We start from the raw sequence: 18,627 nt of genomic DNA, 5'->3' as shown, positions 1-18,627 counted from the left end.
TTGTGTAATAAAGGATTGTGTCTTGTTATTGCATCAAGTCCGTGAGGGTCTCCGAAAATGAACCTAACACTTCCAGCAGTCTGAAGGCTTCCCATTGAATCATTCACACCATCATCAGTTAACTTGTTAACGTGTTAACCTGCCAAGGAGGAAATCAGATAGTTGTCATCAGGCAGATGATCTTTCGCATCCACAACTGGTCACAACTGAACATACCATTCAGTTACTGTTTGCTGGCCAAATCTCACTCTGCGCTGTTCTATCAGCAAACAACTTCTTTCACAACTTGAAGAAAGCAGTAGTGTAAACATCAGACACAATGAGGTTCAATAACATTTTTTTCAGAAATGCACCAATTTCTTTCACAGTCCTTAGATTTTAAAATGATTTTTTTCAATGATATTCCACACTTAAAAACACATAAAATGAAATGACACCATGTTTATAATACAAACGTACCAAAGCCTGTTTTTGTGTATCAAGTGACATAAAAATAGGTCTAGCAGCAACATAAACTAGTGTCTCAATAATTTGTGCCTAGCAGTTGCTCAGAGTACAAAAATATTTGAAGGAATTGTTATGGTCTTTCAGTGGACATGTTGGAAATTTCATGATTACATTACATTACCTTTAGTGTGGAAATAGGCCCTTCAGCCCAACAAGTCTGCACCGCCCCTTGATATATCCCACGCAGACCCATCCCCCTATAACCCACACACCCCTGAACACTACGGGCAATTTAGCATGGCCAATCCACCTAGCCTGCACATCTTTGGACTGTGGGAGGAAACCAGAGTGCCCGGAGGAAACCCACGCAGACACGGGGAGAATGTGCAAACACCACACAGACAGTCGCCTGAGGCTGAAATCGAACCCGGGTCCCTGGCGCTGTGAGGCCGCAGTGCTAACCACTGAACCACCGTGCCACCCATAACTGAATTGGAGTTACAGGGGCTCTGATTCAGCCGCTGACGGTTAACTCGATATAGATCCATGATATAATGTGGCATGCTGGCTCAGTGGTAGCAATGCTGCATCGCAGCGCTAGGGATCTGAGTTTGACCCTCACCCTTGGGTGACTGGAGTCTGCCCTTTCTCCCTATTCCTGCGTGGGTATGGTCTAGTTTTCTCCCACAGTCTAAAGATGTGCAGATTTGGTCGATTGGTCATGCGAAATGCAAGGTTTCAGGGATAAATGAGGGAGTGGGTCTGGTTGGGGTACTCTTTGGAGGGGCCAAATGACCTACTTCTGTACAGTAGGGATTCTATGTTTTGAGTTTCCATTGATAGTGCTCAAAGCCACCCTATGGCTGAAGCTTGCAGGTTTTCTTTCCATAATTTCCAATTTGTTAATCTTAATTTAAAAGAATGCTGGTAGCACAATGGAATATTCCAAAGATGATCAACCTATGGCCAATGCTCCTTATGATTAGGGTGCATTTGTAAAACTACACTACAATTTATTTTTTAAGCAATGTGATTGGCAGAAGGGCCAACAGAACTTTGATTTATTATGTGCATTCAGTTGAAGGGGTCAATAGTAGCTGCAACCAAGTCAAAAATGTCTACCACATTCTAATTTTAGGAGAACTAGAAAGCAAGGCATAAAATTCATGAGTGTCCATGTGTCTTCAAGAGAAATCATATTTTAATTTGGCTTTGAACGATTTCTGTAACAAAATGAGCCCGAGGAATCTGGAGAAAAATATATCTGGCATCAGAAAAATCACAGACCAGTTTAATTCAAGTTAATGCAATCCAATGGCCTATTGAATACCCACTGATATATATCATAGGTCTCTCAAAAGAAAAATGTAGCTTCTGTCAAGGTATCATTATTAGCTCAATTGTGTAAAATTACAGTCACTGATATTTTAGCACTTTTAGAACATACTGTATTTTGTCATTGATAAAAATAATGCTGAAGTGCAATAAGGACATAACCTCATTACTGCACAACAGATCTATCGAGATTGCTACTAATATACACCATTAAATCTGAAAGGGCTTCCAGTTTTAGAATAATGTAGACGAAATATCCAAGCAGTACACAGAGATCGATATTTAAAGGCTATAAAAACATAGAAAATAGGTGCAGGAGTCAGCCATTCGACTCTTCGAGCCTGCATCACCATTCAATATGATCAAGCTGATCATGCAATTTCAGTATCCTATTCCCACTTTCTCTCAATAGCTCTTGATCCCTTTAGCCTCAAGGGCTACATGCTGCACCCTCCTGAATATATCTAACAAACTTGCCACAACAGCTTTCTGTGATAGGGAATTCCATGGGTTTACAACTCTCTAAGTGAAGAAACTCTTTCACATCTCAGGCTTGAATGGATTACCCCTTATTTTTGGACTATGCCCCCTAGTTCTGGACTTCCCCAACAATGGGAACACTCTTCCCACATCTAAGCCTGTCCAGTTCAATCAGGATTTTATATGTTTTTATGAGGTTCCCCCCCTTCCTTCTAAATTCCAGTCAGTACATGCACAGTCGATCCAATCTATATTCATATGTCAGTACTGCCGTCACGGAACCTTCACTGGACTCCCTAAATAGCAAATTTGTCCTTCCTCAGGCTAGGAGACCAAAACTGCATACAATACTCAAGGTGTAGCCTCACCAAGGCCCTGTATAACTGCAGCAAGACATCCCTACTCCTATACTGAAATCCTCTTGCTAAGAAAGCTCGCATGCATTGTGTTCCTCGCAGCTTGCTGTACCTGCATGCCAAACTTCAGCAACTATTCCACCATGACACCCAAGTCTTGTTGCACCTCACCTTTTCCTAAGCTGCCACATTCAGATAATAATCTTCCTTCCTGTATGTGCCACAAAGTGGACAACTTCCACATTTATCTACATTATATTGCATTTGCCAAGTATTAACCACTTAGCAAATCTGTCCAAGTCATCCTCCAGCCACTTCTTCACCTTCTCACAGCACACACTGCCAACCAGCTTACTGATGTCCGCAGATTTGGAGATATTGCATTCAATTCTTCCAGCCAAATCATTAATGTATATTGTGAACTGCTGGGGTCCCGGCACTAAATTCTGTGGTATCCCACTCATCACTGCCTGCCACTCTGAAAAGAATCCGTTTATTCCAACTCTCTGCTTCCTGTCTGCCAGCCAGTTCTCTATCCATATCAATACATTACCTCTGATACCATGAGCTTTAATTTTGCTTACTGATCTCTAGTGCAAGACATTGTCAAAAGTTTTTTGTAAGTTGAGATACACAACTTCCATTGATTCATCTTCGTTCACTCTATGTGTCATATCCTCAAACATTCCAGATTTGTCAAGCATGATTTCTCTTTAATGAATCCAATGATCCTTTAATGATCCTGTCACTGCTTTTCAAACGCTCAGTGATTGCAAAAAACAAAGAAAATTACAGCACAGGTACAGGCCCTTCGGCCCATCGATCCAGATCCTCTATCTAAACCTGTCACCTATTTTCCAAGGATCTGCATCCCTTTACTCCCTGCCCAATCATGTATCTGTCTTGATACATCTTAAATGACGCTGTCATGTCTGCCTCTGCCAGCTCTGCTGGCAACGCGTTTCAGGCACCCACCACCATCTGCATAAAGAACTTTCCACGCATATCTGCCTTAAACTTTTCCCCTCTCACCATGAGATCATGATCACTAGTAATTGAGTCCCCCACTCTGGGGAAAAAGCTTCTTGCTATCCATGCTGTCTATACTTTTCATGATATTGTAAACCTCAATCAGGTTCCCCCCTCAACCTCTGTCTTTCTCATGTAAATAATCCTAACCTACTCAAGCTCTCTTCATAGCTACAGCCCTCCATACCAGGCAACATGCTGGTGAACCTCCTCTGTACCCTCTTCAAGCATCCACATCCTTTTGGTAATGTGGCAACCAGAACTGTACGCAGTATTCGAAGTGTGGTCAAACCAAAGTTCTATACAACTGCAACATGACCAGCCAACTCTTGTACTCAATATTACATCCGATGAATGAAAGCATGCCGTATATGCCTTCCTGACCACTCTTTTGAATCTGTGTTGCCATCTTCAGGGTACAATGGACCTAAATACCCAGATGTCTCTGTGCATCAATTTTCCCCAGGGCTTTTCGTTTTACCACACTGTTCGCTCGTGAATTGGATCTTCCAAAATGCCTCACCTCACATTTGCCTGGATTGAATTCCATCTGCCATTTATCTGCCCAACTCTCCAATCTATCTGTGTTCTGCTGCATTCTCTGCCAGTCCCCTTCACTATCTGCTACTCCACCAATCTTAGTGTCATCTGAAAACTTGCTAATCAAACCATCTATACATTTCTCCTGATCATTTATGTATATCACAAACAACAGTTGTCCCAACATGGATCCCTGTGGAACACCAATGGTCACAGTTCTCCACTTTGAGAAACTCACTTTCACTATGACTCTGTCTCCTGTTGCCCAGCCAGTTTTCTATCCATCTAGCTAGTACACCCTGGACCCCATGCGAGTTCACTTTCTCCATCAGCCTACCATGGGGTACCTTATCAAACGCCCTACTGAAGTCCATATATGTGACATCCATAGCCCTTCCCTCATATATCAACTTTGCCACTTCCTCAAAGAATTCTATCAAGTTGGTAAGAAATGACCTTCCCTGCACAAAACCACGCTGCCTATCATTAATAAGCCCATTTTATTTGAAATGCAAATAGATCCTATCCCTCAGTATCTTCTCCAGCAGGTTCACCACTGGCGTCAGGCTCACCAGTTACAATTACCTACAAAAACCTCCTTGTTTTCTTTCTCCCTCCTTTTTTTAAAAACGTGGAGTTACACTAGCTACTCTCTAATCTATTTGAACTAATCTATAGAATGCTGGAAAATGACTACCAATACATCCACTAATTCTAGGGCCATTTCAGGATGCAGAACATTAGGCCCTAGGGACATATTGGGTTTTAATCCTATCAATTTCCCCAATACCATTTTTTGACTAATAAGGGTTTCCTTTAGTTCCTATTTCATGCTTGACCCTTTGTCTCTTACCATTTCCGGGAGGTTATTCCTGTCCTCTTTGGTGAAGAGGGATCCAAAGTATTTGTTCAATTGGTCTGCCACATATATAGAACACAGAACATAGAACACTACAGTGCAATACAGGCCCTACGGCCCTCGATGTTGCACCGACCTGTGAAACTAATCTGAAGCCCATCTAACCTACACTATTCCATTATTATCCATATGCTTATCCAATGACCATTTAAATGCCCTTAAACTTAGTGAGTCTACTACTGTTGCAGGCAGGGCATTCCACCCCCTTACTATTCTCTGAGTAAAGAACCTATCTCGGACATCTGTCCTATATCTATCACCCCTCAATTTAAACCTACGCCCCCTCGTGTTTGCCATCTCCATTCGAGGAAAAAGGCTCTCACTATCCACCCTATCTAACCTTGTGATCATCTTGTATTAGGTCACCTCTTAACCTTCTTCTCTCTAAAGAATTCAGCCTCATGTCCCTCAGCCTTTCCTCGTAATAGACATGCTCAAATCATTCTTCCTACATTAGATGCAGGTCGGTATATACGATCCTTCTAGAACTAACGACTATTTCCACCACCTGCGCCCACAGCTGCCAAGCAGCGTGACAGCATAATGTCTCGCTACCTGCTTGGAAGAGGATACTCTCACGCCTGTCCTTCTCTTCCATCAAAATTATCATAATGGTTTTGGAAAAACAATAGATGGATTTAATATTCCTGTTATGACTTAAGCAACTTTCATGTTGTCTGTTCTAAAGTGCATCTCCTGTTCCAGGTTGTTTTTGTAGAAGATCATAAGAACATAAGCAAAAACAGTTGGTGTAGGTCATTCAATCCCATTATGGCATTCAGTAAGATCACAGCTGATCTTCTGCCTTTCTGCACTATTCCTGCATTCTTTTATTCTCCTTCATATCACAAAGTCTAATGATCACCCTCTTGAACACACACAATTACTGATCATCCACAATTCCCTTAGATAGAGAATTATAGTAAAAAACCTAGAAGAAATTCTAAAAGAATTAGTTAAGGTAAATTCAGGAAGGTTGTTCCTGATGATCACAGTCCTCAGGTCACAGTCTAAGGATACAGGGTAGGTCATTTAGGACAGAAATGAGGAAAAACTTCTTCACCTAGGGAGTGATGAGCATATGATATGTTCTCTCATGGAATGTGGTTGAGGTAAAAAAAAACATTTTCAGGAAGGATTTATTAATAGATTTTTAGGGCTGAAGGGATTAATAGAAATAGGGAGAAAACAGGAACAGGGTACTAAGTTGGATGATCATCACGAAAAGTGAAGCAGTCTTGAAAGGTTAAATGGCCTACTCCTGCTCCTAGGCTTCACAGCCAATGGCAAACAGCCTATCAGTCAAACCCATTCAAAAAATAATTATTTCAATTGGGACATCTTTGATTGGTCTAAACCCCTGGGAATATAACCCTTGACTATCAAACTCTTCTCATACAACAATGCTGTTATCTGAGGAAAAAGTCGAATAAACCTTCCAATGAAAGGTGGTTTTCAATGACCAGTGCAATAAATGAACATGTTGAAATAGACCCAAACTACATACCACTTAGTGCAAAACTACAAAGAAACAAACAAAGAAACAAAGAAACCTACAGCACAGGAACAGGCCCTTGGGCTCTCTAAGCCTGCGCCGATCAAGATCCACTGTCTAACCTGTCAACTATTTTCTAACGGTCTGTGTCCATTTGCTCCCTGCCCATCCATGTACCTGTCCAAATATATCTTAAAAGACGCTAACGTGTCTGCGTCTACCACCTCTGCTGGCAACGCGTTCCAGGTGCCCACCACCCTCTGTGTAAAGAACTTTCCATGCATATCTCCCTTAAACGTTCCTCCTCTCACTTTGAATTCATGACCCCTAGTAATTGAGACCCCACTCTGGGAAAAAGCTTTTTGCTATCCACCCTGTCTACACCCCTCATGATTTTGTAGACCTAAAACTAGAAACAGAACTACCCACCTTGACAGACTGGACCATATAAATTCAGAGCAGGACAGAACAATAGCGCTTCAATGGAGGCTAGACAGCACTGAAGATGTCAGCTGGAAGAGAGACAAAAAGTTTGCACAAAAACCAGTCGGCTCAGCGACCCAACCAACAACGCCAGCCAAAACCCAAGCTATGGACCTTCGCTGAAACATTAAATGAAAGTATGTCTATCCTTCAGCAAGGAGGGCACAGCAGTATGGTCTATTCCAGGTCATATGGAATTCTCGAAAACATTTTTGATCTTGTCAAATGCTTTAGTAAAGTCCATGAAGGCAACATCCATTGTCCTACCCTCATCAATCATCTTCATCTCTTCCTAAAAATCTCAATCAAGTTTGTGGAGACAAGACGTCCACCGCTGACCATCCCTAATAAGCCATTCCTTTCTAAATGTAAGTCAATCCTGTTCCTAGAAATCTTCTCCAATAATTTCCCAACCAAAAATTTCTCCAGTTCCTGCCTAATACTGTTGTAATTAGCATTTCCCCAATTTAGCACTCTTACACAAGGGATGGTCTTATCCTTACTACCTTAAAACGTACAGACTTACGATCACCCAAAATACTACCCTATTGAAACTTTAATCACCTGGTCCAGCCCTTCCTCAATAAAGGTCTGGTATGGCCTGTTCCCTTGTTGCACTATCCACATATTATTTCAAGAAACCCTTCTAGATGTACCTTACAAATTCTACCCCATCTATGCCCTTGGCAATAAGAGAGTCCCACTTAATGTTGGGAAAGTTAAAATTACCTTCTACAATAATGCTATTGACTTTACATCTTTCCATAATCTGCCTATATCTATCTCTATTTCCCATTGGCTATTTGGTAGCCTACAATATAACCCCATCAAAGTGACTGTACTTTTCTTATTCCTGAGTTCCACCCATATAGCATTCCTGGATGAGACCACCAAGATGTCCTCTCTCATAAAGCCCTGATATTCTCCTTAATCAATAATGCAACTCCCTTTTGTATCCCTCCCTTCCATGCCTTAAATATTTAAACCTTGGGACTCTGATAGTTTGTTCAAAGAAGAACAAAATAGCACAGGAACAGGCCCTTCAGCCCTCCAATCCTACACCTATTGTGCCCATCCATACTGAAACTGTCTTTACTTACAGGATCCATATCCCTCTATTCCCTTCTTATTCATGTATTTGTCTTGAATGCTGCTGTTGTGTTTGCTTTCACCACCTCCTCTGGCACGTTCCAGGCACTCAGCCACCTTTGTGTGAAAAGCCTGCCTCGCATATTTCTTTTAAACTCCACCCCCTGCACCTTGAACCTGTATGCCCTAGTAACTGACCCCTCCACCCTACATAGTTATACATAATTATATGTATTAATCCAGGCTATAAACTTATCTGCCTTCCCTGTTATACTCCTTACATTAAAAGAAATATGGGGTGGCACGGTGGCTCAGTGGTTAGCACTGCAGCCTCAGAGTGCCAGGGACCTGGGTTTAATTCCAGCCTCGGGTAACTGTCTGTGCGGAGTTTGCACATTCTCCCTGTGTCTGTGTGGGTTTCCTCCGGGTGCTCCGATTTCCTCCCACAGTCCAAAATGTGCAGGCTAGGTGGATTGGCCATGCTAAATTGCCCGTAGTGTCCAGGGGTGTGTGGGATATAAGGGGATGGGTCTGGGTGGGATGCTTCAAGGGGCGGTATGGATTTGTTGGGCTGAAGGGCCTGTTTCCACACTGTAGGGAATATAATCTAATCTAAAGGCAACAGGAGTGTACTTAAGAGGGAAATCAGGAGGGTAAAAAGGGGATATGAGTTAGCCCAAATTGGGTTAAGGAGCATTCAAAGGGATTCTACGAATACATTAAGGACAAAAGAGTAAACAGAGAAAGATCAGCAAGGCCATTCTATATGTGGAACCACAGGAGATGGCAGAGATACTAAAGGAGCTGGTCTGTTGTTCCACAGATGTTTCACTACCATGCTGGGTAACATCATCAGTGTAGCCTCCGATGAAGTGCTGTTGTGTTTTCCCACCCGTTATTTAAACTCTGCAGGAAATTAGAAAGTGACACAGAAAGTCTCTTGTACTGAAAAAAGGTAGTTAAAGTGTTATCACTTTGTCCAAAGTGATTTCAATGCTTTCAACTAAGTCACATGTAAAAGTTCTCCTAGCACATCAACCTTTTTGATCATGATGGATTACAATGCTCACTAAATTAAATGTCATGTAGCTACAAGTACAGTAAAAAAAATGGTAAAAGCAGATCATTATTAGTCACAGAACCAGGTCTAATCTTATTTACTGACTTTAAGAAGGTCCACAGGTTTATCTTCCTATGTCTGAAAAATATAAATTTCAACAACTGTTGTACTCACTGCATCCAATACCATTCTTAAAGCAAAAACACCCTTCATTCACACACTGCGGTTAAAATACAACAAAAGAAAGAAGAAATTGGAATAATAACTTTATTGGTAAACTTGACAGAATGATAGATTATTTAACTAGTAATCAGTAACTGTTCCAACATAATAACATCCTATAAACACACTCTTGGCAAAGGCAAATTCAGTAAAATAGATGTTTCATATATAATTCTCCAGTCAAGGAGGCAAAAACATCAATCGAAAACTCTGCGAGACAGAGTAGCCAGGAGAGATACACTGTGGCCTCCAAAAACAGCTTTTTAGACCCCAGCAACTGCTCTTGAAACCCTAAAACTAAAAATCCTGGTTTTGTGGGAACTTGGCCATTCAGGCTGCCTTTCTTGATCTGAATTTATAAAAAAAAGGCCAAGGCCTCGCAAGCTAGTTGCTTTACGGGCTTTGAAGCAGACTGCTCGGTATCTATGTCTCAATCTTTTTTCATAAAAAATATGAGGACAAAATAAACCTTTCATAGCCATAGTATACATTATAAATTTCCATTATAATTAATTCATTTAACATAGCATGATATAGTGCTAGTATAATTTTCTGAAACTGAACTGTAAATTATTTTCTAACAAATTTGCAATAGAAACATCATCACGAATCTTTCAATGTAAAACATTTGCTGCAGGTAGAGGAGTAAATGCGAAACAAAACTGTGAGTACTGGAAAAACTCAGCAGATTCTCAGCAGAATCATCTGCAGAGAAAGAAACAGAGTTGAAGTTTTGAATCCAATGACCCTTCATTCTGAATGCTCTGCTGCAAGGGTCACTGGATTTGAAAAGTTAACTCTGTTTCTCTCTCCACAGATGTTGCCAGATCGGCCGAGTTTCTCTAGCACTTTCTGTTTCTTTCTCAGATTCCAGCATGCACAGTTCTTTGTTTTATGTTTTATTCAAGAAGTAATTGCGATGGGAAGTTGGGAGCAGATTTATGGAGGAGGCAAATACATAATTAAACAGGACTGAGAAGTGAACACCTGCTGGCAACTTCCCTCATTATTATTCCTGCCCATCAAAACAAAATGCAATCAGAGATAATGGGAACTGCTGATGCTGGAGAATCCAAGATAACAAAGTGTGAAGCTGGATGAACACAGCAGGCCAAGCAGCATCTCAGGAGCACAAAAGCTGACGTTTCGAGCCTAGACCCTTCATCAGAGGATCTAGGCCTGAAACGTCAGCTTTTGTGGTCCTGAGATGCTGCTTGGCCTGCTGTGTTCATCCAGCTTCACACTTTGTTATCTAAATTAAAATGCAATTTGCTTTTTTGAAAAGCAGTGAACAGGTAAATATTTTGAATAACTGAACTGAATATTTTTTAAAAGTCGGGGCAGGGCAAGAGATTGCATTAATTCCTGTGGCAAAATTGAGCTGTGCATTAACTGTGAGACAATCTCACCTTGCCCGACTGATGCTGCACAGATAAATTCTAATAATGAAATTCATGCTCTTCTTTCACTTCTCACAGTCCCACGTCCATCCCTTCCAGTAATCTCTGGAAATCCTGCCAGATGTGCTCCATTAGGTCCATAGGCATCCACCTAAGGAGATATAGAAGATGGAACCATTATTCAGTAACTCAAGCTTATTCCAGCATTCAAGTTTCCACCACACTGCTCAGAATTCCATTCAAAATGTCGTTCACTCTTTGCATAAAGAAAATCTTCATCGAGGGCCGAAGGGCCTGTACTGTGCTGTAATGTTCTATATATTATAATCAAAACTGTACTTAAATAGATTTGATTTGACTCTGGACATATATCTGTTTCCCTCTTGCATTAAATGTAATCCGGCTTTGTTCTACCCTTAGATTTTCTATTTATTTTCACTTTGTTCATGGGATCTGAACATTGCATGTTGGACCAGCAGTTATTACTAACACCTATTAGGTTCTGATTTGCACTCAGTAATTTGCTGGTTTTAGGTTGTCAGAATCACCCTTAGACCCCTGGTCCTGGACATCGGACTTAACTTAAGGAATGTGATATGAAGAAGGCAATAGGCAGTAAAGATAGTACAATAGAAGAAATAAAGTTAAATGCAATAAACAGTGAAATTAACACTATCAATTGTATAACAACAATAATTAAATAGGCCATTAAATTAAACACAGATTAAACACCATTACAACCTAAACAACAGTTTTAATCACAGAAAGTTTAATCAGCCTTCCTATGCTTGGGGTCGCATGCACTGTCAACACATGCCTTCCTCTTCCTGCTAGCTTGGTCAGAAACTCTGGGATCTCATGGGGTTCCACAGGGCTCTGTCCTTGGGCCTCTACTGTTTGTAATTTTTATTAATGACTTGGACGAGGGAATTGAAGGATGGGTCAGCAAGTTTGCAGACGACACAAAGGTCGGAGGTGTCGTTGACAGTGTAGAGGGCTGTTGTAGGCTGCAGCGGGACATTGACAGGATGCAGAGATGGGCTGAGAGGTGGCAGATGGAGTTCAACCTGGATAAATGCGAGGTGATGCATTTTGGAAGGTCGAATTTGAAAACTGAGTACAGGATTAAGGATAGGATTCTTGGCAGCGTGGAGGAACAGAGGGATCTTGGTGTGCAGATACATAGATCCCTTAAAATGGCCACCCAAGTGGACAGGGTTGTTAAGAAAGCATATGGTGTTTTGGCTTTCATTAACAGGGGCATTGAGTTTAAGAGTCGTGAGATCTTGTTGCAGCTCTATAAAACTTTGGTTAGACCGCACTTGGAATACTGCGTCCAGTTCTGGGCGCCCTATTATAGGAAAGATGTGGATGCTTTGGAGAGGGTTCAGAGGAGGTTTACCAGGATGCTGCCTGGACTGGAGGGCTTATCTTATGAAGAGAGGTTGACTGAGCTCGGTCTCTTTTCATTGGAGAAAAGGAGGAGGAGAGGGGACCTAATTGAGGTATACAAGATAATGAGAGGCATAGATAGAGTCGATAGCCAGAGACTATTTCCCAGGGCAGAAATGGCTAGCACGAGGGGTCATAGTTTTAAGCTGGTTGGTGGAAAGTATAGAGGGGATGTCAGAGGCAGGTTCTTTACGCAGAGAGTTGTGAGAGCATGGAATGCGTTGCCAGCAGCAGTTGTGGAAGCAAGGTCATTGGGGTCATTTAAGAGACTGCTGGACATGCATATGGTCACAGAAATTTGAGGGTGCATCCATGAGGATCAATGGTCGGCACAACATTGTGGGCTGAAGGGCCTGTTCTGTGCTGTACTGTTCTATGTTCTATGTTCTATGTTCATGAGTTCCTTCACTACTGAGGAAAACGCAATTTTGAAATACAGCTGGCTGCTCCAGTTTACCGTTTCCAGTACCTGGATGAAGACTTTGGACAGCGTAGGCCTTCACTCTGGGTTGACTTCGCTGATGCAGTAAGATGTGCAGTAGGTTTATTGGGTAAATACTTGGCTTTCCTTACTTTCTGGTGGTTTTGTGGGCCCAGCTTTCTACCTCAGGATGTGTCTGAGGCCTTGTGGTTGTGTTGGTGGATTTTGGATTGTTGGCTCTTAGGTCTGCTCGTTGTGGTTGGTTGCTGTTGGCTCCCTGGTTCAGAACAGGACTGTGTTGGTACTTCTTGGAATAGCTCTTAGGGATCGCTGCCTTTGGAACACTCTGTTTAGCGCCCAGGAGCCATTGTCAGATTGCGCAAAATCCCTATCGTCTAACAGTAGACAAGACACTGGAGTTTTCTAACATCTAAAACACTGGACAAAATCCTGACAGCAGGCTGCAACAAGGTCAAAAATAACACAATACTATGTTCTAGTCCAACTGGTTTATTTGAAGACACAAGTTTTTGGTGTCACCTGAAGAAGCAACGAAATTCCAAAAGCCTGTGTCTTCGAATAAACCTGTTGGACTATAACCTGATGTTGTGTGATTTTTGACCTTGTCCACTCCAGTCCAACACTGGTACCTCCACATCAGGCAGCAACAAACACAGAGCCAAAATGATTTCAGTCTGAGACTACTGTTCAGCCTGAAGTTCAAGTTAGAGAACAATCAGCCAAATTTACATCTCAGGCTACACAGCAAAGGCAGTATGGAACCTGTACAGATGCCGTACATTCGATTTCAATCAAAATCCCTTCACACACATTGTTAACTATCCGGAAGCCAATTGACTTCAGAAAGAAACACCAGAAACACAATGGACAACGTAGATTTGAGGGGAGGTAACAATACAAACAGTCTGTATAACTGCTGGTGCTGACCTGACATGAGGAGAAAGCTTTTTCGACAACAAGATTCTGCACAAACAGCTTCACCACAAGCTTCCAGCCCCAACAAGCAGGTTTGGAACCAAGAATCACTGAGGCCAAAAACAGAAGTTGAATCAGGAAGCCAAACCAAGAGCGCAATTGCAACAAAGGATATCCAAGAGAGGGAGGGACGGGGATGGGGACGGGGTCGGGAGGGGAATGGGGCAGGACGGGCTGCAGTGGTGGAGCAGCCAGCAAAGCAGTATCTGAACAAACACTTCCAGACATTGACCTGCTCTGAACCAAGAGAACCGACAGCAAGAACCTCAATGGCCAGCTGTGCTTTAAAACAGTGCTTTCCTCAGTGGTGAGCTGAAACTCCTCAGACCCCAAAGTTTCTGACCTAGCTTGGCAGGGAGGAGAATATGGGCAGAGACAGTGCATGGGACCCCAAGGGTTGGAAGGCTGATTAAATTTTCTGTGATTAAAACTGCTGTTTAGCTTCTAATAGTGTTTAACCTGCATTTAATTTAAGTTAATTTGATTACTGTCCTCTGTATAATTGATAGTGTTAATTTCACTGTGTGTTGCATTTACCTTTATTTTCTTGTATTATACATACCTTTCTTGTATTTAAATAAACACAGAGATTCTTTTGTCCTAAAAACACCTGTCGACTGCCTTCTTCATTTCACATTCCCTAAATAAGTCCAGTGTCTAGAATCACGGATCTGGGGTGACTCAAACCCCATAAGATCAGCAAATTCCTGAGTGCAAACCAGATTCCTACACCCATCTGGGATAGCTACGTGAGACTCCTCCTGGGATAGCTATGGTGATCACTCTGGAGATAGCTGCCTTAGATGGGGTCAGGATCTGCAAATATAGTGATTGTGAGCCCATTATCTTCGCACCAAATCTGTGCTTGCCACTGGGTTACTGGCCCTCCTTTTTGAAGTTAATTGGTTTCCCAATAGTTAAGTGTATGTGTGAAAGGATTCTGATTGAAGTTGAACATCTAGTGTGTCTGTAAATGGATTTTGATTTAAGTTGAATGTTTGATATCTCTGTAGGCCCCATGCTGTATGTGCTGTGTGGCCCAAGGTGTAAAAGTTAGTTCTGGTCTATAGTGTTAGGTTTGGTAGATTGTTCTCTTAGAGTGGAGGTGTATATTGGAACTCCAGGCTGAATAATTGTCCTAGACAGAAAATCATTCTGGCCCTGTTGTGTGTTTGCAGCCCACACCCAGGATTTTATCTAGTATTTTAAATGTTAGAAAAGTTGAGGGTCTTGTCCAGTATTTTAGATGGAGATTTTTACTCAATCCTACATTCCTAGATACCCTTGAAAAGTTGATGGTGAGTAGCCTTCGTGAACTGTTATGTTCTATGAGGTGTAGGTAGACACCCAATGCCAATAGGAATCAATTTCTGCCTTGATTTTATTGAAAACACCTCCCCTCCAGTTTATTGCCTGATTAAAAGTTTTGGCTTCTGGATGAGATTTTAAGATGAAGTCCTTTCTGTCCTCTGACGTGATATAAAATATTCTGTTACACTGCTTCAAAGAAGAGTTTGTCACATAGGCAATGAGGCAATGGCCTAGTGGTATTATCACAGGACCGATAATCTAGAGTCCTGGGTAATGTTCTGGCACCTGGGTACAAATCCTGTCATGGCAGCTGGTGGAATGTGAATTCAATAAATATCTGGAATTAAGAGTCCAATGATGACTGTGGATCGATTTTTGGAAAAAACCCATCTGGTTCACTAAATTTGTTTAGGGAAGGAAACCACCATCTTTACCTGGTCTGGCCTACATTTGATTCCAGACCCCAGCAATGTGTTTGACTCAACAGCCCTCTGGGCAATTAGGGATGGGCAATAAATGCTGCCTAGTCAGCAATGCTCCATCCTATGAATGAATAACAGGGAAAAAAAAACACAGCTGGCTAATCCTGATCAATATTTATCGACCACTAAAGTAGCTTATCTGATCATTATCTCATTGCTGTTTGCGGAGGACAGGAAGTAAATAATTTTGCTCCCCAACCTATTATGTACTATGGTACAAATGAGGAGCAGAACTTTTTATCCTTTTGATCAGAGATGATGGGAACTGCAGATGCTGGAGAATCCAAGATAACAAATTGTGGGGCTGGATGAAGCAGGCCAAGCAGCATCTTAGGAGCAAAAAACCCGATGTTTTGGGCCGAGACCCTTCATCAAAAAAGGGGTCAAAAGGAGCTTTTGTGCTCCTAAGATGCTGCGTGGCCTGCTGTGTTCATCCAGCCCCACACTTTGTTATGTTTTCATCCTTGTGAGTCTGCTTCACCATTAATTAAGATCATGGCTCAGCTGTTTGTGTTTTGAATTCTATATTGCCACCTATCCTACTTTTGACTCCCTTTCCTAACAGAGAATTAAAAATCTGCATTGTAAAAATAATCAGTGGCCCCTCCTCCACTGGTTTCTAAAGCATAAATTTCCTGTGCAGTTGTACAACAATTGTACAGCCATCTGAGAGGAAAAAAAGGACGTCCTTAGAACATAGAACATAGAACAGTACAGCACAGTACAGGCCCTTCGGCCCACGATGTTGTGCCGAACTTTTACTCTAATCCAAAGATCTATCTAACGTCCACCCCACCTTATACTATCATCCATATGCCTATCTAAAAGTCACTTAAATGCCCCTAATGAGGCCAACTCCATCACCCTCTCTGGTAATGCATTCCACACCCCGACCACTCTCATGAGTAAAGCACCTACCTCTGACATCTCCCCAATATCTACCTCCTTTCACTTTAGAACTATGTCCCCTCATAAAAGCTACCTCTACTCTAGGAAAAAGTCTCTGGCTGTCCACTCTATCTATACCTCTTATCATTTTGTACACCTCTATCAAGTCACCTCTCATATTTGTCGTTCTAAAGAGAAAAGCCCTAGCTCTCTCAATCTTTCCTCATAAGACCTTCCCTCCATTCCAGGCAACATCCTGGTAAATCTCCTCTGCACCTTTTCTAACACTTTCACTTCTATCCTGTAATGAGGTGACCAGAACTGGGCGCAATGCTTCAGATGAGGTCGAACCAAGCATTTGTATTGCTGGAACATAACTTCATGGCTCTTGAACTCAATCCCTCTATCAATGAAAGCTAACACACCATACACCTTCTTAACAACTCTATCTACCTGGGCATCTCTCAGGGAACTGTGAACATGAACCCCAAGATCCCTCTGCTCCTCCACAGTGCCAAGAATCTTTCCGTTAATCCTGTATTCTGCTTTCAAGCTTGTTCTTCCAAAATGAATCAGCTCACATTTTTCAGGGTTAAACTCCATCTGTCACTTCTCAGCCCAGCTCTACATTCTATCAATGTTGCTTTGTAACCTAGAACAGATCTCCGCACTGTCCACAATGCGAGTCACCTTTGTATCGTCTGAGAACTTGCTAATCCACCCTTCCAATCCTTCATCCAAATCATTTACAAAGCTCACAAATAGAAGAGGACCCAGAACAGATCCTTGTGGTACACTACTTGTAGCTGAGTACCACACTGAATATTTTCCATCCACTACCACCCTTTGTCTTCTCAGGGTCAGCCAATTCTGGATCCAATCTGCCACATTTCCCCCAATCCCATGTCTCCTTACCTTCTGCTTGAGCCTACCATGGGGAACGTTATCAAATGCCTTACTTAAATCCACGTAGACCACATCTACTGCTTCACCTTCATCCACGTGTTTGGTCATCTCTTCAAAGAATTCAATAAGATTTGTGAGGCATGATCTACTCCTCACAAATTGATGCTCACTATCACGAATCAAACTATGCTTTCTCAAGTGATCATAAATCCTGTCTCTCAGAGCCCTTTCCAATGATTTGCCCACTTCTGACATAAGACTAACTGGCCTGTAATTTCTGGGGTTATCCCTGTTCCCTTTTTTGAATAAGGGAATGATGTTTGCCTCTTTCCAATCTTCTGGAACTATACCCGTGGACAGTGAGGGCGAAAAGATCATCGCCAAGGGCCCTGCAATCTCGTTCCTCGCTTCCCATAATATCCTTGGATAAATTCCATCAGACCCGGGGGACTTATCCATCTTCAACATCCTCAGAATTCCCAGCACATCTTCTTTACTAACATCAACCTCCTCTAGCTTATCTGCCTGTTTCACCATGTCCTCCTCTACAACTAGGTCCCTCTCAGTTGTGAATACTGAAGAAAAGTATTCATTAAGGACCTCTCCTATCTCTTTATGCTCTGTGCACAAATTCCCTTTACAATCCTTGATCGGCCCTACCCTTTCTCTGGTCATTCTCTTGTTCGGCACATACGTGTAAAAAACCTTGGAGTTTTCCTTGATCCTATCTGCCAAGGTTTTCTCTTGCCCCCTTATAGGTCTCCTAAGCCCTTTCTTCAGCTACTTCCTGGCTAACTTGTATCCCTCCTAACTTGTATTAGGCAGTACGTTGGCTCAGTGGTTAGCACTGCAGCCTCACAGCTCCAGGGACCCTGGTTCGATTCCCACCTCGGGCAACTGTCTGTGTGGAGTTTGCACATTCTCCCCGTGTCTGCGTGGGTTTCCTCTGGGTGCTCCAGTTTCCTCCCACAGTCCAAAGATGTGCAGGTTAGGTGGATTGGCCATGCTAAATTGTCCATAGTGTTCAGGGGTGTGTGGGTTATAGGGGGATGGGTCTGGGTGGGGTGCTTCAAGGGGTGGTGTGGACTTGTTGGGCCAAAGGGTTGTTTCCACACTCTAGGGAATCTAATCTCTAGAGCCTTTTCAGTTCCTCTTTTCCGACATCTTACATAAGCCTCCTTCTTCCTTCTGTCTGTTCTGTCATTCAATGTTGATGGTTCATGGTTGATCTATGACCTAATTACACATAACCTTTCTCTACATCTAATACGTTTGGTGAACAATATTCAATCAACTCATGTTAAATTTAATTCCTC

At 42.2% G+C, this 18,627-nt stretch overlaps 1 long non-coding RNA gene across 3 annotated transcripts in view; it reads right to left on the bottom strand.

Annotated features, from left to right (window-relative positions):
• The window catches only part of LOC125452866 (uncharacterized), a 129,097-nt gene that overhangs the window by 98,840 nt on the left and 11,630 nt on the right, over positions 1-18,627 (bottom strand). For all 3 annotated transcript variants that reach the window (XR_009445696.1, XR_009445697.1, XR_007247620.2), the window contains exon 2: positions 10,865-11,006. This is a non-coding gene — a long non-coding RNA (uncharacterized LOC125452866). The remainder of the gene's footprint in view (positions 1-10,864; positions 11,007-18,627) is intronic.

Source organism: Stegostoma tigrinum, chromosome 4 (genome assembly GCF_030684315.1).
Source record: "Stegostoma tigrinum isolate sSteTig4 chromosome 4, sSteTig4.hap1, whole genome shotgun sequence".
Taxonomy (NCBI): Eukaryota; Metazoa; Chordata; class Chondrichthyes; order Orectolobiformes; family Stegostomatidae; genus Stegostoma; species Stegostoma tigrinum.
This window is presented reverse-complemented; position numbering and strand designations above follow the sequence as displayed.